Raw genomic sequence first — 26770 nt, 5'->3', positions numbered from 1 at the left:
TTGGATTTGCTATGTTATAAAGAAACATCCAGTAGTGTTAATCGACCCAAAACAGAACCCTGAAAAGAGTATTTTTTGTCTGGAATTTCTCCTTAAAAACAGCAGAGTAGTTATTTTTCCCATACAGAAGACATTTTCACACAAAAGGGTTCTCACAGAGCATCTTTTTTATCCTAATAGGGAATGCTTCTTCAAGCCAAAACTGTCTTGTCCTTACTCCACCCACCTTTGTATTTAGAACCTATTTTAAAGGGCCTTGTGACAGAAGTCACTTTGGGTGGGGGGCTTGTGGAACCTAGATTACCTTAGAGAGGTCGGGAAACTTCTTGTCCAGCTTCCCCGGCCCCTCCAATATGTAAGTCACCCTGTGTCTATTGGGGGCACAGGGTGACCAAGAACCCCAGTCGGGTCTGCACTAATCAGACTTGCTGTACAATCACACCAGACTTTCATTTTACCCCTGTTATCCTGGGTTCTATATGTGTGGTTTGTGTCGAAAGAATGAAGGGGCTTTTACACTTGGGACAATAATATTTATGAACAATATCCTTCAAGAAATATATTATGATAAATTGGCTCAACCTTTTCAGGCTGCTTGGAGGAATTTATCTCATAGACCATTGCTAGACAGTGTGAGGTGGGGTGGGGTTTGGTATTGTTAAGCACCTGTATCTCATTGTTCTATTGTTTCTGTCTGCCTTGGGATCAACCTATTATGGGATGTATATGTGTATGTGGATTAGCTGCTGGGGGGGGGGGGGGTATTGTCCCAGAGTGTATAACTCTTTGTGCCTGTGTTTGAATAAACAGTCTTATGCTTCTTACCACCCTACGCTGATGTCACAACAAGTGACTGGGTGGGCTAAGGGATCTTGGATTGTGCTGGTATCAGGCAAGGGAAGCGTATACAGGGGACATACTCTTCTTGAGTAAGGGGGTCCGTCACATTGGTGGCAGCGGTGGGATAGTGCTTTATTCCTGTGAACACATCCAAACCACCACTGGGATCCAAGATCGGGATAGCAGACTTCGTGCACCCCAGCAGACATATGGACCATGCATCAGAGTTCCAGGGGCTTCTGTGGATCATCCTTTCAGTAATCCCAAGGACTGTGTCTGTGGATCAATACCTAGAGATTAGGCAGCAGATTCTGGTGGAGGTCTGGATTGGAGCCCTCCAGGTTGCTGGTATGCACCAGGGCAAGTGCTTTCCAACCCCAGGGCAATGGGCCAGTGACCAACGGGAGTTGCAGATGGCATTCCTGGGAGAGCAGCCCCAGGAGCAATGGGTATCCAAGTTGGACAGGTTGGTCCAGCAGGAGATAGAGCTGGACGTTTGGTATCGGGCTCTGCAATGGCACGCAGAGCAGGAATATTTAGGAGAGACAACAGAATGCTCTCTGGAGGGATATGACTTTGGCAGCCCTGGATTGCTGTGGGAGAGCCTTACAGATGTGTTTGTGTTTGGTGATGAAGGGGAACCTACCCTTGAGGACTTGCGAGAATACAGAGAGGCTATGCTCGGTCTTGCAGGGGTCTCAGAGCTTAAACCTGATCTGGAATACTTGCTAAGGAAAGAACAGCATCTGGAAAGGGCATACAGACAACTGCTAGAGCGCGTTCAGCAACATGCCCTGGAATCGGCAGTGGAAACTCTGGAGATTGTCGTCCCCAAAGCTGAAGTGCTCACAACAGGGAAGAGATGTGCTACTCCCTGCCCCGCACCAGTAACATCTTCTGGGTTCCACAGACAGGAGATGGTAAACCTCTATCCCCAGATACCAATTCCAGAGATTTAATAGACTCTTCTGCTGTGGAGGAACAACCTAGTGAGCCCTCAGCAGAAGAACTGACTTCAGAGCATGGCGCTGTTGACCCCTGTATACAACAATTGGCAGCCCTGAAGGATTTGTGCAAGGCCGCCGATGTTTCACTTTACTTCCCAGTAGAACAGCTGGCAGCTGGGCAGAACGCTATTGGCATCTGCCCACAACAATCAACTCCGCAGGTGCTCCAGGGAGAGACTGCAATCGGCACCTCACAACTGAAGCTTGAGCTGATATCGGTGGATGGGACTGCGGTATTCACTGACAGCAACCCAGCAAAGGGCTTGCAACAGGGTTGGGTGCTGCTGGCCTCTCCCCACAACTAACAGAAGATGGATTTCCTGTGATAGTGGATGGGACTTTGGTTTCCAGTAACACAACCCCAGAAAAAGGTCTGGCATTGGCACAGGAGGATGTCACCCTTGCTGTACAAGCACTGGGGGATTTTCATTGAGAAAAAGTGGATGAGACTATGGTCTCCACCTGGATACCCCAGGAATGTTTGGCAGTCGGCCCAGATCCTCAACAGCATGATGGAGTGAGCCCAGCCACCCTATCTTCTCTCCAGAGGCTAAAAGGACTCCAGGGGGAAGGGCCAGACCACACTTCTCCCCATCAGCGGTTGTGTTCTTCGAGAAAGGCAGAGGTTGGCTGGGTGAGTAACGCTTTGTTCCGGACAATTTGTTTGGGGTATTGTGTGGGTGCAGACATTGAGGGATGGGAACTGCGGACTAACTTCAAAGTCAACCCGTTTTGGGTCTCCTCCTATGTTAGTCTCCTGCCGAAAGGGGAGATATGTGACAGGAGTCACTTTGCCCGTAGAACCCAGATTATCTTAGAGAGGTCGGGGAACTCCTTGTCCAGCTTCCCTGGCCCCTCTTATGCGTAAGTCACCCTGTGTCTATTAGGGGCACAGGGTGACCAAGAACCCCAGTCGGGTCTGCACTAATCAGACTCGCTGCACAACCACACCAGACTCAACATTTAGTTTTACCCCTGTTATCCTGGGTTTTATATGTGTGTTTTGTGTTGAAAGAATAAAGGGGCTCTTTCACTTGGGACAATAATATTTATGAACAATATCCCTCAAGAAATATATTATGGTAAATTGGTTCGACCTTTTCAGGCTGCTTGTAGGAGTTTATCTCATAGACCATTGCTAGATAGTTTGAGGCGGGGTGGGGTTTGCTATTGTTAAGTGCCTATATCCCATTGTTCTATTGTTTCTGTCTGCCTTGGGATCAACCTATTATGGGATGTATATGTGTATGTGGATTAGCTGCTAGAGGGGAGGGGGGATTGTCCCAGAGTGTATATCTATTTCTACCTGTGTTTGAAAAAATAGTCTTATGCTTCTTACCACCTACACTGATGTCTCGACAAGTGACTGGGTGGGATAAGGGATTTTGGATCTTGCTGGTATCAGGCAAGGGAAGCTTATACGGTGGACATACTCTTCTTGAGTAAGGGGATCCGTCACAGGCCTAAAGTGACAAACCTATTACCAGAAGACAAAAGACAGGACTTCCCCTAAAATGGTCCTACAAGTTAGTAATTGGGAAAAGATCAATTGCAGGTAGACCACAGGCAATCCTGGTGAATAAAGAAAATAATGTAGTGCCTCCAAAAACAGAATATTACAAACTTAAAGCATGTTCTATCAACACAGCATTCATATGTTCATATGTGCAAAAAGCATCCACAATATTTAAAAATGATAATGAAAATAAATCAATTTGAGTAAAATCCAATGCAAAAAGTCCAAAATATGTGATAAATATCACAGCATAGAAAGCGACCAACTAATGGAAATCCTCTCCACCACGCGTGAGCAACAAAACTAAAATGCACCAACATTAAAGCTGCCAGAGGAAAGCCGCAACATGCGTGTTTGTAACAACAGGATCCTTTACACATGGTCAACCTGCTTCATTTTCGCAATGGGGACACCCCACATTACCACTTCTCACGGGACAGTCAGACGGTTTGCTTAATAATGTCTAGGAAAAAAGCGCTCACCACACAGAGCCACAAGAAGGAGACCACATAATGCATAGTATATTGATTAAAGAGTATAGATTCCACATAAAAAAGTAAAAGGCTTCATCCAAATGTCAGTATAACGATTGTCATAGCAAATAAAACAGTGCACTTACAAAGAGAGCCGCCAGTTCCAAGCATGGAAGTGGTGGTGAGACGTCAGTGTGTAGCTCCTGCCTCAATGTGTTTCATGCAAATGCACGTCTTTAGGGGACGCTAGTACTTGGGGCAGGAGCTACGCACTAATGTCTTTCCACCACTTCCCTGCTTGGAACTGTGCTCTCTTTGTAAGTGCACTGTTTTATTTGTCGTGACAATTGTTTTACTGGCATTTGGATGAAGCCTTGTATTTTTTTATGTGGAATCTATACTTTTTATTAAAAATACTACACTATATGTGGCCCCCTGCTAGTGGCTTCCTGTGGTGAGTGCTTTTTCCCTAGACAATATTAAGCATTCTGTCTGACTGTCCCCAGTGGTGAGATGCGGTACTGTGGTGTGTCCCCATTGCGAGAATGGCGCTGGTTGATCATCTGTTGACGCAAACATGCATGTTGCTGCTTTTCTCTGGCAGCTTTAATGTTAGTGAGTGCATTTTAGTTCTGTTGCTCATGTGTGGTGGGGAGGATTTCCATTAGCTGGTGGAAGACACTTTCTTTGCTGTGATATTGATCACATATTTTGGACTATTTTGTATTGGACTTTACTCACCCTGATTTATTTTCATTATCATTTTTGAATATTGTGAATGCTTTTTGCACAATATGAATACTGTGTTAATAGCACAAGCTTTAAGTTTGTAATATTCTATATTTGGAGGACCTGCATTTTTTTTTTTTTTTTGGTTTGTTTGGTTACTGCATATTTACCTATTGCTATTGCAAGCTGCCCATTTCTTTTCTTTAGCGCTGACCCCCTTTTAAATTTTTAATACCGGTGAATAGTCCAATACCCTCTGCCCTCCATTTTGGGGGCACAACGTCTAGAGGTCAGTTTCTCGTGAAGATTTGGAGACTAGGCACTTCAGCCTCAACCCCTGCTCCTTAGCCCTATCCCCTCTCTTACCACTTAACACTAACTAAATTCCAGCAGACCCATCCTTGTGTTCTTTTGCGTCAAAAGAATCTGAGCGCCTTTTGCCAAGATTGGCTCCTAGTATGCATACACTTGACTCAGTTGATATTTTATATTATCATAAAGCTTAATTCCAAGGTCTAGATTCTCTTCTGTTTGAAGTGCTGGGAAAAGCTCCCTACCTCTTTATTCCGCACAAACCACTCCTATGCTAATAATTAAACAGGTGACAAAATTCCATCAGGAGCCAGCGCTCGTTAAACTTTCACAGAACGCATGTTTTTCTAAGGTCTAAGTGATTTTCTCAGCTTGGTTACTTTATAATCATTCAGAACCAGGGACACAATAAACCTTCAAAGGCTGAAGACCAAAGACTAACAGAACCAGATGTATTTCCGTCTGCCTTTTACCGCTTGTTCTTACAGGTCTGTCGTTTTATAGAAAAGAAAATGTTTGTTGTTGAAATTTTGCCTAAATCTGTTTAAAGCGGCTACTTGCGGAGTATAAACACCTCCAAGATGTAAATCTCTGCCGCTTTGGAGCAATTACAGGACAAGGAGAAAACGGGTAAAAAGTAAAGCAAAATATTCCAGGCCGTGTATAAAAATATAACTCAGGTTACAGAAGAAAAACTTCCATTTACAGCAATGTCCAAAATTCTGAGCATATACTATATAGATATATTGATCAGCTGCTAAACTGAGCTTATTTTTAAGGATGTATTTATGATGCAGCACATCAACTTTTCACCACTTATCTCCCGTTGCGAGGTTTGCAGCATTTGGAAAACACATTTGCCACCCACATTCACCTGGGAGTTTGTCAGATTGAGTCTCATTCACCGCTATTCCACAAACAGCTGCATTTTTCATTCAATGAAAAATCCAGAATTTTGTTTTACTTGTCCTTACCCAGTTTAGGCCACATGCACACTGAGCATTTAGCTCCTGTGCATCCAATCCCAGCATTTCCCACACAGGTGCAGCGATGAACACGTGAAGCAACAATGGATTTTGGTCTTTTCTTCAGCAGTTCCAGGCAGTGACGCTCTTAAGGGGGCCAGAGGGGATCATGGCCCCCTCAACTTTATGCTGTGCCTCCCCAACAGGATCCCACCTTCTGCTCTGGGATGGTGGGTCGGTAAGCCCAGTTTGCGTGATCCCGACCAGCCATCCCTGAGCATTATTGTGAAGAACGCAGCCGCACTAGAGGAAGCGGAGCCGATGCTTCCTGATAGTTCCGGCTCCTTTCACAGGCGGAGTGATATCAAATGCACTCCACCTGTGACAGGTCACATGAGTGATACAGGAAGCATCAGCTCTGCTCTCTACTGCAGCCACATGCTTCCTCCAGTGCTGCTCCTGTCACATCTCCAGCAGTAAATAGATATAGATAAAGTAAGTAATAACCGCACTAAAAAATCAAAAAACAAATAGCTGCAACTTAAATGTGACAAACATCCAAAAAGTATAATATAAAAAAGCTGCTCTAAATGAAAATCCAAAACATGAAGTTTTGTGTAAAGTCCTCATAAAGTCCCATACACCATTGAGATATATAAAAAAATGTATAAAGTGATGATATTATTAGAATTAATAAAAATAAGTCCAAATGCATCCAGATATTGACTCCTCTCCAAACATTTATTCAGAGGAGTCAATATCTGGATGCATTTGGACTTATTTTTATTAATTCTAATAATATCATCACTTTATACATTTTTTTATATATCTCAATGGTGTATGGGACTTTATGAGGACTTTACACAAAACTTCATGTTTTGGATTTTCATTTAGCGCAGCTTTTTTATATTATACATCTCCAGCAGTACCAGCCAGCAGTACCCACCAGCAGTACCAGCCAGAGTACCCGCCAGCAGTACCAACCAGCAGTTCCCGCCAGCAGTACCCATCAGCAGTACCAGCCAGCAGTAACAGCCCTGGAGGCCAGCCAGCAGCAGCCACCAGCCAAACCCGCCTGGGGGACAGCAGCAGCCTGAGATACCTGCAGGAATCCTGAGAAAGAAATGAAGATTGAGGTCAGTTGAGGTGCAGGTAAACCGCAGTACATTTGTGTGAAAGCAACCTTAGGCCCCTTTCACACAATTGATTTGATCAGGTCCATCTGTCTGTTTTTCAGGTGGACCCAATCGGACCCTCCATTCACCTCTATAGAGTGGCATATGTAAACAGACTTGTGTCAGTTTATACCCGCCTATCTCCAATCTGATCTACTTAAAAAAACAGAAAGGGATCTGTCTCCTTCTGTCTGGGATGATCGGATCGGAGGGCCCATAGAGTAAAGCAAGATGTGTCCGTGTCTGCTCTGCATATGCTGAGTGGACACAGACCTGTCATCTGCCCACTCCACTCATTGTGGCACGCGACCGTTTACCAAGTTGCTAAAATGGCCCTAACTCCTCAAAAGGTTGGGCACCCCTGCTGTAGGGGCAAGATTCCCAGATGGAGGGGTGCACTGCAACAGCCTTCCCCCTCAGTTTCGCTGTGGTGTGTGTGGCGGAGGAAGGAGTCCTGGATAGAGAGGTGTGCTGTACCTTAGCGCATCAGGAGACCCGCGGGGAAATCATAAAGATCTCCCCTGAAGTTGATAAAACTGTTGAGACCGCCGCCACTGTCATGGCTGGCCTTCACACTTTCATCAATGTGGTTGGCAGATCTCACTATTCTTCCCTACCCCCTCCACGCTGAAAGCATGGCCAAATAGGCTTTATTACTGCGTAAACTGGCACCAGTACTAGGCTTTATTACTGCGTAAACTGGCACTAATACCAGGGGCTATTACTGCATAAACTGGCACCAATACTAGGGGCTGTTACTGCATAAACTGGCACCATTACTAGGTGTTTTTAGTGCGTAAACTGGCACCAATACTAGGGGCTATCCCTGCGTAAACTGGCACCAATATTAAGGGTTGTTACTGCGTAAACTGGCACCAATGCTAGGAGTTATTACTGCATAAACTGGCACCAATACTAGGGGCAGCAGCGATCTGAGACAGAAGTTCGACCTCCCTCCTTCCCCGTAGTATTCTGGGACACATCACAGGACCCAGAAGACTACGGGATCATTCACAAGGCGCCACGTGACGTGACTCACACAGTAGGAAATCGGCTGTTCCTGTTTCCTTACTTGAGGTCCTGGCACCTGCCCCTGAAGCCACCTGAAGAATCGGTTCGGGTGAGGAAATTGCTGGATCCCTGGACAGGCAAGTGTCCTTATATTAAAAGTCAGTAGCTACAATATTTGTAGCTGCTGACTTAAATTGGGGGGAGCCTGAAGCTCCTCCTTAACTTAACACCCCAAACCTAGGTTACAAACGCAGTGCATTTTCTGCACCAGATCACATAGTGGTAATAGTGATCGCATACAGTAATATCATGTGAACCAGCCGCTGTGCATTTTTTAAAGTAGTGCATGCACTACTTTTGGTGCCGTCTGGCGCAATTTCAGCTCATTCAAATGAATGGGCTGAAACTGAACTGCACCTGGATCAAAAAGAAATGCACAGCGCGTTCCTGTGCGATTCATGGTGAGAACCATCCCTGAAGTCCAGCACTTGCACTAGTGAACTTACTTCCACTAACTTGCCTGGCAATTGCCCCACATCTCTTGCTTGCTGGGTCCCAGGCGCCACCATCGTCCCCTCTGCCAGCATCTCTTTGATTTGGGGGGGGGGGATTCATATCCAACATCCCTTTTAGCACAATTACTCCCCTCCCCTCCTTTATTGCCCCCTAGCACATATCCTCTTCCCCCCTCCCCAAATCATTCCAAGGATACATCTTCTTGCCGCAACCCCACAACCCCCTACCACCACCCTTCCCAGTCACTGTGTCACTGCGGCCCGCTCCCCTGCAAAGCCTAAAGCACATTAACAGACCTTAGATCAGCGCAGACAGAGCTGTGTCCTTCCTCCCGCTTCCTCCTCCTCCTGTCTGTATTCAGGAATACATCAGGACCGGGGAGGAGGAGAAGGTGGGTTTAGCGGCTCTGCACAGAGAGAAGCAGCCAGCCGTGAGAGATGTTGGCTGCCATGTAGAGATATAGATGCGGCTTAAGGGACCAAGACATCCAGCACAAGCTGCGGGCAAATATCAGTGGCGCGTACGCTAGCACGATTCCATTAGGCAAGTCCCTGGAGCCAAGTGCCGGACCGGTCTCCGCTCCAGGACTCAGGCTTGATTTGCCAGGACTCCAAAACTTAATTCAAATCCTGGGACGGTCCCGGCGAATTCGGGATGGTTGGGAGGTTTGCCTGTGCCGTCCACCTGCACCTAAATGCCCAGTGTACATGGGGTCTTAGCTGACCCAGTGGTTGAATATAATTCCACCCATGAGCTGCATGTTCAAATAATACAATTCACCTGCTTTCTATATAAACAAAACAACTCATTCAGACAAAATTCCCATCACTTTCTTTATGGCATCAACACAAAAGCTGTGAAGCTGTTATCTTCTCTGCTGCGTCCTAACAAGTGATTTTTCATTATTCTGAATACGTGATATATTTGTTCTAAGTGTGACTTCTGGCTTTGTACCTTGTGTATTTTTTCTGCGCTCTCTTCACACTCATGCATGTGCTGATCAGCTGACATTTTAACTGTTCTTAGATATCTGCATTAAAAAAACTCTTATTTTTGTTGTATACTGTCATGCATTGAGCTAATTTCCATAGCATAGAAATTACAGTATTTTTCTTATTGTTATATACAGTGCCCTTTGCGAAAGTATTCGGCCCCCTTGAACTTTGCAACCTTTTGCCACATTTCAAGCTTCAAACATAAAGATATAAAACTGTAATTTTTTGTGAAGAATCAACAAGTGGGACACAATCATGAAGTGGAACTAAATTTATTGGATATTTCAAACTTTGTTAACAAATAAAAAACTGAAAAATTGGGCGTGCAAAATTATTCAGCCCCTTTAATTTCAGTACAGCAAACTCTCTCCAGAAGTTCAGTGAGGATCTCTGAATGATCCAATGTTTACCTAAATGACTAATGATGATAAATAGAATCTACCTGTATGTAATCAAGTCTCCGTATAAATGCACCTGCACTGTGATAGTCTCAGAGGTCTGTTTAAAGCACAGAGAGCATCATGAAGAACAAGGAACACACCAGGCAGGTCCAAGATACTGTTGTGGAAAAGTTTAAAGCCGGATTTGGATACAAAAAGATTTCCCAAGCTTTAAAAATCCCAAGGAGTACTGTGCAAGCGATAATATTGAAATGGAAGGAGTATCAGACCACTGCAAATCTACGAAGACCTGGCCGTCCCTCTAAACTTTCAGCTCATACAAGGAGAAGACTGATCAGAGATGCAGCCAAGAGGCCCATGATCACTCTGGATGAACTGCAGAGATCTACAGCTGAGGTGGAAGACTCTGTCCATAGGACAACAATCAGTCGTATACTGCACAAATCTGGCCTTTATGGAAGAGTGGCAAGAAGAAAGCCATTTCTTAAAAATATCCATAAAAAGTGTCGTTTAAAGTTTGCCACAAGCCACCTGGGAGACACACCAAACATGTGGAAGAAGGTGCTCTGGTCAGATGAAACGAAAATCGAACTTTTTGGCAACAATGCAAAACGTTATGTTTGGCGTAAAAGCAACACAGCTCATCACCCTGAACACACCATCCCCACTGTCAAACATGGTGGTGGCAGCATCATGGTTTGGGTCTGCTTTTCTTCAGCAGGGACAGAGAAGATGGTTAAAATTGATGGGAAGATGGATGGAGCCAAATACAGGACCATTCTGGAAGAAAACCTGATGGAGTCTGCAAAAGACCTGAGACTGGGACGGAGATTTGTCTTCCAACAAGACAATGATCCAAAACATAAAGCAAAATCTACAATGGAATGGTTCACAAATAAACATATCCAGGTGTTAGAATGGCCAAGTCAAAGTCCAGACCTGAATCCAATCGAGAATCTGTGGAAAGAACTGAAAACTGCTGTTCACAAACGCTCTCCATCCAACCTCACTGAGCTCGAGCTGTTTTGCAAGGAGAAATGGGCAAAAATTTCAGTCTCTCGATGTGCAAAACTGATAGAGACATACCCCAAGCGACTTACAGCTGTAATCGCAGCAAAAGGTGGCGCTACAAAGTATTAACTTAAGGGGGCTGAATAATTTTGCACGCCCAATTTTTCAGTTTTTTATTTGTTAAAAAAGTTTGAAATATCCAATAAATTTCGTTCCACTTCATGATTGTGTCCTACTTGTTGTTGATTCTTCACAAAAAATTACAGTTTTATATCTTTATGTTTGAAGCCTGAAATGTGGCAAAAGGTCGAAAAGTTCAAGGGGACCGAACTGTAGCACTGTATATAGACAAATTAATGTGGCTGTAAAGGTTCTTTTTTAAAAAAACATGTTATATTTACTTGTTCTGTGTAATGGTTTTGCACAGAGCAGCCCTGATCTTCCTCTTCTGGGGTCCCCCATTGGCACCCTGGGCTCCACCTAAGGAGAAGTGCCACCATGTCGTGTGCCACGTTACTAAGCCACTTCCAATGGTGGTACATGCGTATGCTTGATCCCCAGCCGGGCTGTGTGCATCTATTGACAGACACAGTGTGGCTCGGCCCCACCCTCCACTCCCTCCTAACTGGATTTTATTGACAGCAGCATGAGCCAATGACAATGGCTCTTATGGGGGGGGGGGCGGAGAGCAGTGCTCCTCTCAGGCACAATGCTGCATCAAGTTAGGATTCAGGTAAGCATTTAGGGGAGGTTGGGAGGGAGCTAACCGTAAAAAGGTTTTTACTCTGGATGCAAAGAATCCATTAAGGTAAAAAACCTTTAGACTTTGCAACCACAGTTATTTTTGACAATCCAATATAACCTTACTTAAAACATTTCCTTTCATGTTATGAGTTCTGCCTGTCTGCTGGCCATCTCTCTACACAACTTCCTGGATTCCCTGCATGCTTTTCAGCTTCTTCTTAATTTCTAAGGGCTACATATCCCATGGTACCTTGCTGCCTGCAAGCAATGATTCCTGTACTGACTCCGCCTCCTAAAAACTCCTCCTCTCAGCACCTCTGTAGTTCGCAAGGCAGGCTCTGTGAAATGTGTGACACAGCAGTGTCTACTCACAGGGCATAGTGACTACATGTCATAGAATTTAAGGCAGTAAATGTGTGGGGATTGTCACAATGTAAGTTTTATGTCAAGATCGTTCAGAATAAAAGAAGTAGTAGGATAGAAACAATTGAAACACAATGTGGAAATAAACATATCATTTTCATTTTGTTAATATTTATTCTGTATTTAGGGTGTAACGTGTGTACCACCCTCAAATATGCTAGAAGTGTTTATAGTTGACTGGCAGCCAAGCCTGGGTTGAATCTGGATCAAGGATGAGTGATTTAGGGAGGCTCGATAACTCATCAAGAAGCACCTCTGGTGGCTCCCCCTACTTTTCTGGAAACTTTTAGAAGCTTCCAGAAGCAGAAGGTGGAGTCTAGGAGGAGCTGCTTGGAGTATTGATAAGGGCCCCAGCCAATTCCTAGCAAAGTGGGCTGGCAGGGGACAGGCAACTCTTAAATACTAAAGTATAAAAATCAAATTCTCAAACAAGGAGAATCAGAAATGCAGCGCAACAGAAAAGTCCCAAATAAGTGAAAGAGCACTATAGGATGAATTCAAGTCCAAAGGTATAACTGATCAAAGTTCTTCCAGGTATCCTTCAATGACAATCCATAGAGAATAGTGCATTCACATGCCATCCACCACACCACGTGAAGAGAAGGGTAATCACCCCCCCAAGGTGTATAAACTTACCAGAAGCCTGGTAAGTGCAAGCGTATCCAGCCCACCTCTCAATAGGCTGTGTGAATGGATAATCCTCAGACTCAGCATCAATGGCAATAAGTGTACATATAATAAAAGATGAAAGGGACCATAGCGTAAAACCATACACATTAACTTTATTATATAACAATAAGTATTGCACTCACATGTTCCTTGAGTAAAGAGCACATAAAAAAATCCTCAGGACCTCAGAACATCTTAGAGTTCATCCAGGCAGCGGAGGGCTCGTGGAGTGCCGTATCCTCCACACACATCAGCTGTGCACCGCAGTGTCTCCGCAACATCCCGAAGGGTCAGATGTTGCGGGTTAAACGCAATTGTACAGATCAAAACACCTTCTTGGAACAATCAATGGTGTTAAAGAGGAAATTTTTACAAAAAGGGTATGGTGAGGCGTTTTTTGATAAAACAATCACTGAAGTGGCTCTGTTACCAAGAAACAAATGCCTTGGAACTAGAAGTAATACTTTGGGCCCCTTAATGGCCAACATCAGTGGGGTTTAATTTCTGGTTTCCACCACCAATTCAGGGATATAGAGAACATCTACAGGAAACATTGGCATATCCTAACCCTTGATAAAGATTTGGGACCAGTTATCCCAAACAACCCTAGGTTCATCTATAGGAAGGCCCCCAGTTTTGGCGACCATGTTGTTAAAAAAATCCTGGACCCCCCCGGTCTCTAAAAAATTCAGATAAACTTACAGGGCTTTTTTCCATGTCGAAAATGCATCTGCTGCAGAACATTACTTAAGAATGAGACGGGTAGAACTACATTCACTAATATTGAAGGTGAAGTGTTTAACATCAAAGAATTCATAACTTGTAACTCCATGTATGTTGTATATTTATTGTGGTGCCCATGTGGGCTCTATTATGTGTGGAGAACGAAGAGGTTGTTGCGTGTTCGTATATCAGAGCACATTGCAAACATTAAAAGAGGGTTTAGAAAACACAGAGTCTCCCTACATTTTAGGGATCACCACAACAGGGACCCATCACTGCTACAATTTTGTGGCATAGACTGTGTCTTTTCTCCTTGGAGGGGCTCCAATCTCATTAGGGATTTGTCGCGGAGGGAGACAAAGTGGATTTTCTTATTGAAAAGTTTAATGCCAAATGGTTTACACATAGAATTAGACCTGAACTGCTTTATTAGTGATCATTTGATGTCTTTTTGGAATTATTTATACTGTTTCCTTTATAGGGTATCTCTCTTACCTGCTCTCGCTTTATATATTGCTTAAATATTTTTATATATTGATTTTATGCACTTTTTCGTTTATAATTTACTTTATTTTTAATTTTACAATATATTGATCCTTGACTTTTATGTAGTGATTTATATTGTATAATTTTATGTATTAGATTATTGCCTAACAGGTCCTTAATTAGGATGTTTGACATTATTTACTATATCTGCTAGCCTATTTACTGAAATCGTATGGCTACTTTTGGGATATGGTATAGCAATTGTGAAATACAGGTAGCAGGGACACGTGTGAGGTGATTGGCCAAGCTCTCCCTGGTTAGCAGATAAAGATCTCCAGCCGTTGACCGTACAGCCAATCCCATGAGTAAGTACTTGTGACGAAAAACATGTCGGGTTGTTTGGCTGTACGGCAATGCTAAACAAATGACACACTATGCTCGTCTGGTCACCCGGAAGTGAGGTTGCGGCTGTGACGGTGCGGAGATGCTGCAGTGCACAGCTTATGTGTGTGGACGATATGGCACTCCACGAGCCCTCTGCTGCCTGGATGAGCTCTAAAGGCCCGTACACACGATAAGAAAATCTGAAGGGAAATTTCGTCTGACAACCGATCTGCCGATTTTCGGATTGTTGGTATGGTGCTTTCGACAGCCGACTCCGACTTTTCGGCCGACAAAATCCTGATGTGCAGGCTATATCATTTTTGTCATCCCTCAAAACAATGTCCGATTTTCGTCTCATTAGTACATATTTAGACGGAAAAAAATCTTAATAGCAAGACTAGGCATGCTCAGAGATGAAAGAACACATACAAAGCAATCCAACACATGACATCACTTCTGAAGTAGAATTCTGTCATACGGGAAAATTCGTATGAAAATAACCTCTTCACTTTCCACATCAGACTAGCATGGCACAAAAAACGGACGACAGATCGTTCGATAATCTGATCGTGTGTACGGGGCTTTAGCTGTTCTGAGGTCCTGAGGATTTTTTTATGTGCTCTTTACTCAAGGAACATGTGAGTGAAATATTTATTGTTATATAATAAAGTAATGTGTATGGTTTTACCAGGGCCGGCCCTACCATGGGTCCCGGTGGGACCATGGGACCCAGGCGGCACTTAGAGAGGGGCGGCCCCCGGCCGCCTCTTCTCTTCGGCTATTGCTAAAAAAAAAAAAAAAAAGGTCCGCGGCTAGCCTGACATGCACACTGCGCATGTGCCGCCGGCCACCGCCGCTCGGAAAAGCCCGTAAAAGTTTGGCTATTTCCGGGAATAGCCGAACATGTACGGACTTCACCGAGCGGCGGCGGCGGGCGGCACATGCGCAGTGTGCATGTCAGGCCAGCCGCGGACCTTGTGCCGACGTTCGTTTCCCCAGGCACTCGGCTCTGATCGGAACTCCGCCTCCCCAGCACACATGGATTCCGCCCCTCCAGCTTCCTCCAGCCTTCTGAACTCCAGCTCCGCCTCCCCAACCATTTTTAAAACCTAAGGCGCCCTTTAGGAACAGGTAAGTGAGACTGCTCCATACACAGCCACACTACCTGCCATTATGTGGGGCTGCATGCATGCTACAGAAGATGCAGTGCTGCGGCGGGCATGGTACATGCCCACAGCACTGCATCTCCTGTAGTATGCCCGCACCCTGCATTCTCCTGCACCATGCCCGCACCCTGCATTCTCCTGCACCATGCCCGCAGCCCCGCATTCTCCTGTACCATGCCCGCAGCCCCGCATTCTCCTGCACCATGCCCGCAGCCCCGCATTCTCCTGTACCATGCCCGCAGCCCCGCATTCTCCTGCACCATGCCCGCAGCCCTGCATTCTCCTGCACCATGCCCGCAGCCCCGCATTTTCCTGTACCATGCCCGCAGCCCCGCATTCTCCTGCACCATGTCCGCAGCCCCGCATTCTCCTGCACCATGCCCGCAGCCCCACATTCTCCTGCACCATGCCCGCAGCCCTGCATTCTCCTGTACCATGCCCGCAGCCCTGCATTCTCCTGCACCATGCCCGCAGCCCCACATTCTCCTGTACCATGCCCGCAGCCCTGCATTCTCCTGTACCATGCCCGCAGCCCCGCATTCTCCTGTACCATGCCCGCAGCCCTGCATTCTCCTGTGCCATGTCCGCCACCCTGCGTTCTTCTGTACCATGCCCGCAGCCCTGCATTCTCCTGTACCATGCCCACACCCCTGTTTTCTCCTGTACCATGCCTAGAGCCCTGCATTCTTCTGTATTATGCCCGCAGCACTGCATTCTCCTGTACCATGCCCGCAGCACTGCATTCTCCTGTACCATGCCCTCAGCCCTGCATTCTCCTGTACCATGCCCGCAGCTCTGCATTCTCCTGCACCATGCCCGCAGCACTGCATTCTCCTGTACCATGCCCGCAGCACTGCATTCTCCCATACCATGCCCTCAGCCCTGCATTCTCCTGTACCATGCCTACCACCCTGCATTCTCCTGTACCATGCCCGCAGCACTGCATTCTCCTGTACCATGCCCTCAGCCCTGCATTCTCCTGTACCATGCCTGCAGCTCTGCATTCTCCTGTACCATGTCCGCAGCACTGCATTCTCCTGTACCGTGCCCTCAGCCCTGCATTCTCCTGTACCATGCCCGCAGCACTGCATTCTCCTGTACCATGCCCTCAGCCCTGCATTCTCCTGTACCATGCCCGCAGCCCTGCATTCTCCTGTACCATGTCCTAGGCCCTGCATTCTCCTGTACCATTCCTGCAGCCCTGCATTCTCCTGTACCATGCCTGCAGCACTGCATTCTCCTGTACCATGCCCTCAGCCCTGCATCCTCCTGTACCATGCCCGCAGCACTGCATTCTCCTGTACCGTGCCCTCAGCCCTGCATTCTCCTGTACCATGCCCGCAGCACTGCATTCTCCTGTACCATGCCCTCAGCCCTGCATTCTCCTGTACCATGCCCGCAGCCCTGCATTCTCCTGTACCATGTCCTAGGCCCTGCATTCTCCTGTACCATTCCTGCAGCCCTGCATTCTCCTGTACCATTCCTGCAGCCCTGCATTCTCCTGTACCATGCCTGCAGCCCTGCATTCTCCTGTACCATGTCCTAGGCCCTGCATTCTCCTGTACCATGCCCGCAGCACTGCATTCTCCTGTACCGTGCCCTCAGCCCTACATTCTCCTGTATCATGCCCTCAGCCCTGCATCCTCCTGTACCATGCCCGCAGCACTGCATTCTCCTGTACCATGCCCGCAGCCCTGCATTCTCCTGTACCATTCCCGCAGCCCTGCATTCTCCTGTACCATTCCCGCAGCCCTGCAGGGCACTGTGGCATTATAGACAGTAGAAAGCCTGGTGCGCTCATCTGCCCAGTGTCAACTGCTCTGTCCTGCTCTTGCTGTCACTCCGTACACACTCACACCCCTCTGACTGCTTTCATAGTCCTATAGAATGTGGGGGCCTCTTGGAGGGCGTGAATTTTTTTTTTTTGGGGGGGGGGGGGGCAGCATTTCATTCTCGGACCCAGGCAGCACAATGTCTTGGGCCAGCCCTGGGTTTTACGCTATGGTCCCTTTCATCTTTTATTATATGTACACTCATTGCCATTGCTGCCTCTGAGGATTATCCATTCACACAGCCTATTGAGAGGTGGGCTGGATACACTTGCATTTACCAGGCTTCTGGTAAATTTATACACCTTGTGGGGGGTGATTACCCTTCTCTTCACGTGGTGTGTGGACGGCATGTGCATGCACTATTCTCTATGGATTGTCATTGAAGGATACCTTGAAGAACTTTGATCAGTTATACCTTTGGACTTTAATTCATCCTATAGTGCTCTTTCACTTATTTGAGACTTTTCTGATACGCTGCATTTCTGATTCTCCTTGTTTGGGAATTTGATGTTTTTATATTTTGACTGTATTCAATGCTAGCTAGCATCACATGTAATTATATTTGGATTGTATTACTTCACTACCAGTGCGATTACCAGAGATGTATAGTAACTAAGTAGAACTACTTCACTACTGTACTTAAGTACCGAAAGGCGGTATCTGTACTTTCATAGAGTAGAATTATTTTCTCCTACTTCCACTTTTACTTCACTACATTTTTTCAATGATTTCAATACTTCTACTCTGATATTTTTTTTTTTTTGTGCTCCATAGTTACTCGTTACAATTATAAAAATTACCACTGCCAGAACAGTAGATGGCAGGTTTCATGAAGCTCAAAACATGTGTATTATCAGCGCATACGAAAATAAATGCTACTGTATACATAAATAAAAGCTGCATTTGAAATAATAAAAAGCAATATGATGTTCAAACTTTTTACTTCTTTCTTTAATAACTACATAACACAGTACTTGTACTTTTACTTTCAGTACTTGAGTAGCAAATTTTTTTTCAAAACAACTGGTACTTTTACTTTCAGTACTTGAGTAGCAAAATTCTTTTAAAAAACTACTTGCAATACTTAAGTACAAAAAATGTTGAATACTTTAGTACTTCTACTCAAGTCACTTTTTGATCGAGCACTTCCACTTCTACTCAAGTAACTTTTTGATCGAGCACTTGTACTTTTACTCAAGTATGGGTTTTGAGTACTTTATACAACTCTGGTGATTACCCTATTAGTGTTAAATTACCCTATTAAACTATTGTATTGGCGCTGTGGTGGGAGTCATCTTTTGGGTGCTCGTTTTTTGATGAGTCCTTTTGGTTTTCATAACCTCTTAAATACTCTTGGGTCAAACCAGCAGGGACAGTCAGGTGGAAAATGGAGAAGGAGTGCTGAGGAAGCTGTCAGTGGCCCTTGAGTGTACCCCCCAGTCTGGGGGGGGGGGGGTGCCTCTGATGTGGGGCTCAGGCGCTGGAAGGACCCTCTACAACTCATGGAGGATATCCTTCCTGGAGGCAGAGGAGCAAGTGTGAGTTCAGCAGGAGCAGGTCAGCAAGTCCAGGAGAAGTTAGGTGGGCTGGTGAGTGTACAGTATTGGAGGACTGTGGGAAGTAGCCAGGAGGGCTAGTGAGATAGGCAGCTGCAACCAGGTGGCCTGGCAGTGCTTGAAGAAGTGGTGCTGGGATCAGTAGCCACAGGAATGTAAGCTGGGAACTGGACTTTGCTACACAACCAAAGGTGCCCGGGGTCCCTGCCTGTAAGTGCTTTGTCGTATTAATTGAAAATGTCCCAGCTGAGTTTGTGTTCTTTTTTTTCTGCAAGAAAGTGAAGTGCTGGAGGAAGAGAAAGGAGTGTATACAGACTGTATATATAGGAGAGTTGTGCCTGAAGAGTTCTGAAGTCAAGTGGGCATCCCATAATACCCCTACTCCCCATCCAAGTTGTATCTCCTCAATAAAAATACAAAAACAAGCACTGGACAGTTTCCTGACTTAGGTGTGCCTGGAAGCTGCATGGAAACAGACGTTGGTCTCAATTTGACAGCCATGTTTGGGCTGGTGTGTGTCAATGAATGAAAACAGTGGTATCTGCATGGCTGTCAAATTGGCACCATCAGCTGTGTCCATCTGGCTAGTCATATTCTTGCAGCGACCAAGGACAGGAGGCAGCACATCCACAAACAGGATGCTAAAAAGGTAAGTATATTGCCTCTTTTATTACAGGTATACTTTAACATACAAAGTGACCCTGTGCTGTAGAAGCACCCTAAACTTTAGGGAACCCTATATATTGGTGTATTAGACTTTATCATTGCACCCTGTCTGGGACTCCCTAAAGGCTTGACTGGTAGTCATTATTTAACCAATTGCCGACCGCCCGCCGCAGTTTCACTGCAGGGGTACATCGGTCACGTGCGTGTTGCTGGGGGCGAGCGAGCTCCACTGGCGGCACGCTCCCACCTCCACTTGGCAGCAGGGATGCCGATGCACGGGACCGGCCATGATTGCCGCCGGGCACCCGCGATCGCTCCCCGCTGAAAGAGAAGGACGGCTAGTTGTTGTAAACACAGCTGACCGTTCTTCTCTCTGAAATGATCACAGAGCGCCTGTGATCCTCCTATAAAGGGTTAAAGGTCTCTGTGGTCATTTCACAAGCCCATCCCCCATACAGTTAGAAATCATTCCCCTAGGCTGACTCTTAACCCTTTCATCCCCTCTAGGTTAACCCCTTCCCTGCCAGTGTCATTATTACAGTAACAGTGCATATTTTTAGCACTGATTACTGTAGTAATGTCACTGGTCCCCCCAAAATGTCAGTTAGGGGTCTGATCTGTCCGCTGCAATGTCACAGTCCCGCTAAAAATCGCAGATCGCCGCCATTACTAGTAAAAAATAAATAAATAAAAATAACATCAAAATACACTTATTGCGATTTTTTTTACCAAAAATATGTAGCAGAATACAAATTAGCCTAAAAGGATGAAAGATGTTTTTTTTTTGGGGGGGGGGGCGAATGTTATATAGCAGAATGTGAAAAATATTGTTTTTTTTTTTTCAGAATTGTTGCTCTTTTTTTCTTTATAAAAAAAAAAAAAAAAATCGCAGCAGTGATCAAATACCACCAAAAGAAAGCTCCATTTGTGGGAAAAAGGACAATTTTATTTAAGTACAGCGTCGCACGACCGCACAATTTTCCGTTAAAGTAACGCAGTGCCGAATCGCATAAAATGGCCTGGTCATTAGGGGCAAATCCTTCTGGTCCAGAACTGGTTAATCCATGCATTTTATAAAATCTTATTGCTAAATAACAGTGATTACATTAAAAATATTCCTCTTGTGAGTGTGTCTATGAATTCTTTCTACATTGCATAAAAATCCCAAGACTTTTGATTTGATGACTGTCCAGCACAGCTGCTTGGGGTCTAAATGAAAGAAGGTGATTCTATTTTGCTGGCTTTTAATACTACTAAACTCTCTCAGTCAATGTTAACTATTTGTAATCCTTATGCAGCTAGAATTAGTAAAAAGATGGAATGTATATTTACTTGTTTTCATTTTTTTTAAATATTTCTACAGTTGCTTTCTGGTTTCTGGCCTAGGACAAAATGATGTCATACATCCGGGAGTCTTTATGGGCATTTTGTTTTTTTCTTTAATCTGGAGGAGGGAAAGGGGGGAGGTGGGAAGGAGGGACTTTCTCAGCTAAGCACACCCACCTGCCTGCATGCTTGAGCTAAGGGCAGATGGATTCCAGGAAGTAAATGCTACATTAATCTTCTGCCCCTTATTCAAGATAGCTATGGCTAGAAATTCTAGGGGGATGTTTTTCAAAGTGATTTATCAACACATAAAAGCATGGAGACATGGATGGATGAGTTAGTTTGCTTTGAATATTAAAAATGAATCAACCACTTGACGACCCACGGCAGTACATATATCATACCTCCCAACTGCCTCAGGATTTGCCAGGACCGTCCCAGGATTTCAAGTAAATCCCAGTGTCCCACAAACCTGGGCTGAATCCCACAGTGGAGCCCAGTGCTGGAACAGGTTTCGGCACTTGACTCGGCCTGTCCCCCATCTCTTCACCCGCTTACTTGCCTGTCAGGTCGACTGCCTGCTCTACAGAATAGAAGAGGAGGGAGGCTAGATCTGCTCCACCTCCTCCCAATGTCCCCCTGTGTCCGCCCACAAACCCCAACGTGCAGTCAATCCTGTGGCTGTAAAGGGCTTGTGTGGGCGGGAATTTTAATTCTTCCTGTCTTCCATGTACCTTAGTGATCCTTCCTGCCTTCCATGTGCCATTATGATCCTTCCTTCCCACCTTCCATGTTCCGTAGTGATCCTTCCTGCCTTCCATGTCTCATAGTGGTCCTTCCTGCCTTCCATGTGCCATAATGATCCTTCCTTCCTACCTTCCATGTGCCATAATGATTCTTCTTGCCTTCCATGTGCCATAGTGATCCTTACTGCCTTCCGTGTGCCATAGTGATCCTTCCTGCCTTCCATGTGCCATAATAATCCTTCCTGCCATCCATGTGCAATAGTGATCCCTCCTGCCTTCCATGTGCCAAAGTGATCCTTCCTGCCTTCCACGTGCCATAGTGATCCTTCCTACTCACCTTTATTATCCACATATATTGGCCTCCCGGCGCCTGCAGAGGAGATATCCCTTCATCTTGTCCGTCCTATTTTGAGGTTAGCATAATTATAGTTGAAAAATTACGCAATATGTATCAGTGTATGAATATGAAATATTTGTTTATAATGATTGTAATTTTTGTATTTTCACTATATTCTCTTTAGTGCAGCACCCATTTGGTCTTGGCAATGCCCTGATGAAGCAATGAATGCGAAACGCATCGGCTTATCCAGGGACCAATAGTCTGCAAAATATATATTAGGATCCAGTAGTGTGGTATTTTTGGTACACAGTTATCATACACACACGGACCGGTATATCTTTTATGTACTGTATGTCTTGTTGTCATGTTTTTTATTCTTATGTAATAAAATGAATGTATTTTTTATACATGTTGTATTTGTATTCCTGCAACCACCAGTTATGCCGGTATAGTCCCGCTTTCTTGGGTCCTCTCTTGGCCCCTACTACCCCTTGTTTTTTGTCCAAGTTTCTTGGGGATGATGGCATACATTTCACGGTATCCATTTTTTTGACTGATCCTTCCTACCATCCATGTGCCATAGTGATCCTTTATGCCTTCCAAAGGGAAAGGGATGAGATCTGTGTTGGTGGTGGGGAATGGGATTAGTAAGAGACAGCGGTGGTGGTGGGGGAGGATGGCACTACCACTGCCATTGATCCCACCCCTCTCAGCACCACCGCTGCCACTGGCCTCACCCCCCTCACCAGCACCACCACTGCCACAGATCCCTTCCCCCTCACCACTACCACTGCCATGGATCCCACTCCCTTCACCACCACCGTCATGGATCCCACCCCCCTCCCACCACCACTACTGCCACTGATCCCAAGGGGGCACTCAAGTGGATGTAAAGGGGCACTCTGGAAGTAATGTTTTAGTACCTCCAGAGTGCCCCCTTATATCTTCCAGAGTGCTCCCTTACATCCTCCAAAATGCTCTCTAGTAATAGTAAGGTCAGTGAGACTGGGCCCTGGTGTTCCACCACCATGTGGGGGCCTCAAGATGGTAGGAGGTGGCCCCGCTGCAGAACATGAGAAAGGGCCTCAGGATGGGGTCAGGGGGGCCCTTCCTGGTTTCTTGCACCTGGGCCTTGAAGGTTGTAGTTACGCCTATGTACCATACTGATCCTTCCATGTACTATAGTGATCCCTCCTGCCTTCCATGTACCAAAGTGATCCTTACTGCCTTTCATGTGCCATAGTGATCCTACTTGCCTTCCATGTACCATAATGATCCTTCCTTCCCACCTTCCATGTGTCACAGTGATCCTTCCTGCCTTACATGTGCCAGTGATCCTTCCTGCCTTTCATTTGCCATAGGGATCCTTCCTGCCTTCCATGTGCCATAATGATCCTTTCTTCCCCCCTTCCATGTGCCACAGTTATCATTCCTGCCTTTATGTGCCATAGTGATACTTCCTACCTTCAATGTGCAATAATGATCCTTCCTGCCTTACACGTGCCATAGTGATTCTTCCCGCCTTCCAAGTACCATAGTGATCCTTCCTTCTTGCCTTCCATGTGACATAGTGATCTTTCCTGCCTTCCATATACCAAAGTGATCCTTCCTGTCTTCCATGTGCCAAAGTGATCCTTCCTACCTTCCATGTTTTATAGTGATCCTTCCTGCCTTCCATGTACCATAGTGATTCTTGCTGACATCCATGTGCCATATTAATCCTTCCTGTCATCCATGTGCCACAGTGATCCTTCCTGCCTTCCATGTGCTATTTCTATTCATAAAGTTGGCTTTTATAAGTTAGGGTGAAGGATTATCTGTCCTAAATAGCTACTTTTCTTGTGCATTAAAGTGTATTCATATCCCCTGCACACATAATGGTTTATTCGATCGGCCTCTATTTGGCTGATCGAGTATATATATATATATATATATATATATATATATCGTTTGCTTTCATATATATTTATATATTTTTCCATATTGTGTATATGGGGCTAAAATAATATCTTTTGGTGGCTGATGGCCGGGATATGTGTGCATTTCTTTGTGGACCCTTAGGCATCCTTTATATGGGATCATAAGATCCATATCGTTGATACATTGGTCAGTGTTATGATCGAGAGATCCCTGTCGTTGATATGTTCGTCTATATGTCTATCAATGTGTGTGCAAGAACCTGTTGGTTCAAAACCCAATTAGCTATACTCTTGGGGTCCGCTATGTCCACATCTATTATTTAATTTTTTGGGCGTGGATATTGAGATAACTAGCTTCTTGGAGGAGGGCATTCACTATAAACTTTAGTACAAATATTATTGTATGGGATTATTTACTTCTATATACTAACACGGACATCCTCTGGATGGGTTCCGTATTGGGTCCTTTTTTCCACCCGGGGTGGTAATATGGGTTTTTATATACCATATAGGGTGGATGCATACACGGTACAATCTGTTTCCCGTTGATTTTGCTATAGCCCCTTCTTCCCTTGTTGTTGGTGGTATGGGGAGCCCATTTTTGCTCTATCCTCTGGATTTATGAGAGGAGAATATATGTGGATGCATGGGGTAAACATGCCATAAGGAGGTTAGATTTATCATACAACTTCGTTGGTTGTTAACACTGTTTCCCTGTTTCCACATTATATATTTATTCATGGTTTCTTTGACGGATGGCTATCTATCTCTGTTTTTGCTCTTCTTTTTTTCCGTTTTCCCTTCTTTTCTTTTCTTTCACTCTGGTTTTGTTTTTCCTCTCCCCCCCTCTTTTTTCTGTTTACTTTCTTTTTCTTTTCTTTCTTATCTCTTTTGTTTGTTTCCCTGCGTTTTTTCTTTTTTCTTTTATTTTGTGCTTCCTTTATTGATTCATTACATATTATTATACTTATTTGTTTGAATCCTTTTTTGGATATATGGTTCACTCTGGAATGCAAGGGTTATTGTGCCTATGCGATATCTGTATGCTTTGTAACATGTATGTACACACTTTGATGCATTGTTTAATTTGTTTGTGTATATATTTATACCACATGCATTAGACTGTTCTGTGATGTGATTATATAAATGCATGTTGTTATAATAAGGTGTATCTTTGTTGTAACAGAATTGGGGTATATAATACCCAAGTATGTTTTATTACTATATTGTACGATCACTATCGTTTATGGAGCACATAGCTGTGATGATATCGGCTATTTATTATATACATGAATTGATCATGATTTTTTATTTCTTAGTAGTGTTTATTTTATTTTATATTTTCCAGGGTTGTTTCATTTATCCATTTTTTCATAGCATTTTTTCTGTATAATTTTATGTATGGTTACTTTAAGGAGGCATGCTTCATATGCATCGATATCCTCTGCATGAGACCTAGATGCATGTTTTTCTTTATTGCCATTTCGGCGGTGCATGTATGTTTTTCATATTATCTAAATCGAGGGACTTCTCTCTCTTTCTTTTTCCTTTAAAGAGGTTTTATAGTTTGTACTAGGAGAGATCATCCCAGCAACTCACATGCATTTTACGGATATGGCTCCCTATTTCTTATTTTGCTCTACATTTTTATTTTTTGTTTTTATTTTCTTTAGCTTTTGCTTTGTCTTTTTCTTTTTCCTTTTTTTTTCTTTTTCTACATTACCTTTTTTATTATTGTTTTTTATTTCTTTTATTCTGTTTTTTATTTTTCATACCCATTGCAATTGCCTTGCTGTGGGTGGTGTCTCCATACATGAAATTTTGCTGGGCTGTTTCCATTTGTGAACTGGGTGTGGATGACTTGCAGCTGTGTGCTCAATTAACCGCTTGCCGACTGCGCACAGTATATTTACTGCGGCAGTCAGCCCCGGCCAGGCAGAGTGACGTAGATCTACGTCGCTAGCCTGTCACCGGGTTTTGAGCCAATAGTGGGCAAGCGTGCGCCCGCTGAGGCGCGTGCCCGCCTCGGCTCGTTCACAGAGGAGTCCGGGCGTGTCAGTGCATATGTATAACAGTGATTACTGCAGTAATGTCACTGGTACCCCCAAAAGTGTCAAAAATGTCAGTCAAGGGTCCGATCTGTCCGCCGCAATGTCGCAGTACCGCAAAAAAAATCGCAGATCGCCGCCATTACTCGTTAAAAAAAAAACAACAAAAATGACAAAAATCTTTCCCTTTGTTAGTAAACGCGATAACTTTTGCACAAACCAATCAAAATACGCTTTTTGCGATTTTTTTTTACCAAACATATGTAGCATAAAACAAATTGGCCGAAAATGTTAAAAAATTTTGATTTTTACATTTTTTTTGGGGGGGAATTTCATATAAAAAAAGGTGAAAAATTTTGTTATTTTTGCAAAATTTACGCTCTTTTTTAGTTTATAGCGCATGATCAAAAAATCGCACAGGTGACCAAATACCACCAAAAGAAAGCTCTGTTTGTGGGAAAAAAAGGACGTGAAATTCGTTTAGGTACAGTATCGCACGACCACGCAATTGTCCGTTAAAAAATCGCAAAAAACCCCCTGGTCAGGAAGGGGGTAAAATCTTCCGGGGCTTAAGTGGTAAACGATGATCGAGGATGAGCTCAGGAAGTGTAAGCCACTATTTAAGCAATATCTTTTCATGTATGTGCATGGTTACGACTAAGCGGACGTTTATCCGTGAAATGCGACAACTACTATGCGATGAAACCGAAATTATGCAGCGCTAGCTCAAAACAAAGTGTTAAGTGTTGTGATATAAATACAATATTCAGTATGATCAAATATACAAAAAA

This window comes from Pelophylax lessonae (assembly GCF_965119305.1).
Source record: "Pelophylax lessonae genome assembly, chromosome: 2".
NCBI lineage: Eukaryota > Metazoa > Chordata > Amphibia > Anura > Ranidae > Pelophylax > Pelophylax lessonae.
Note: the sequence above shows the minus strand (reverse complement) of the source record.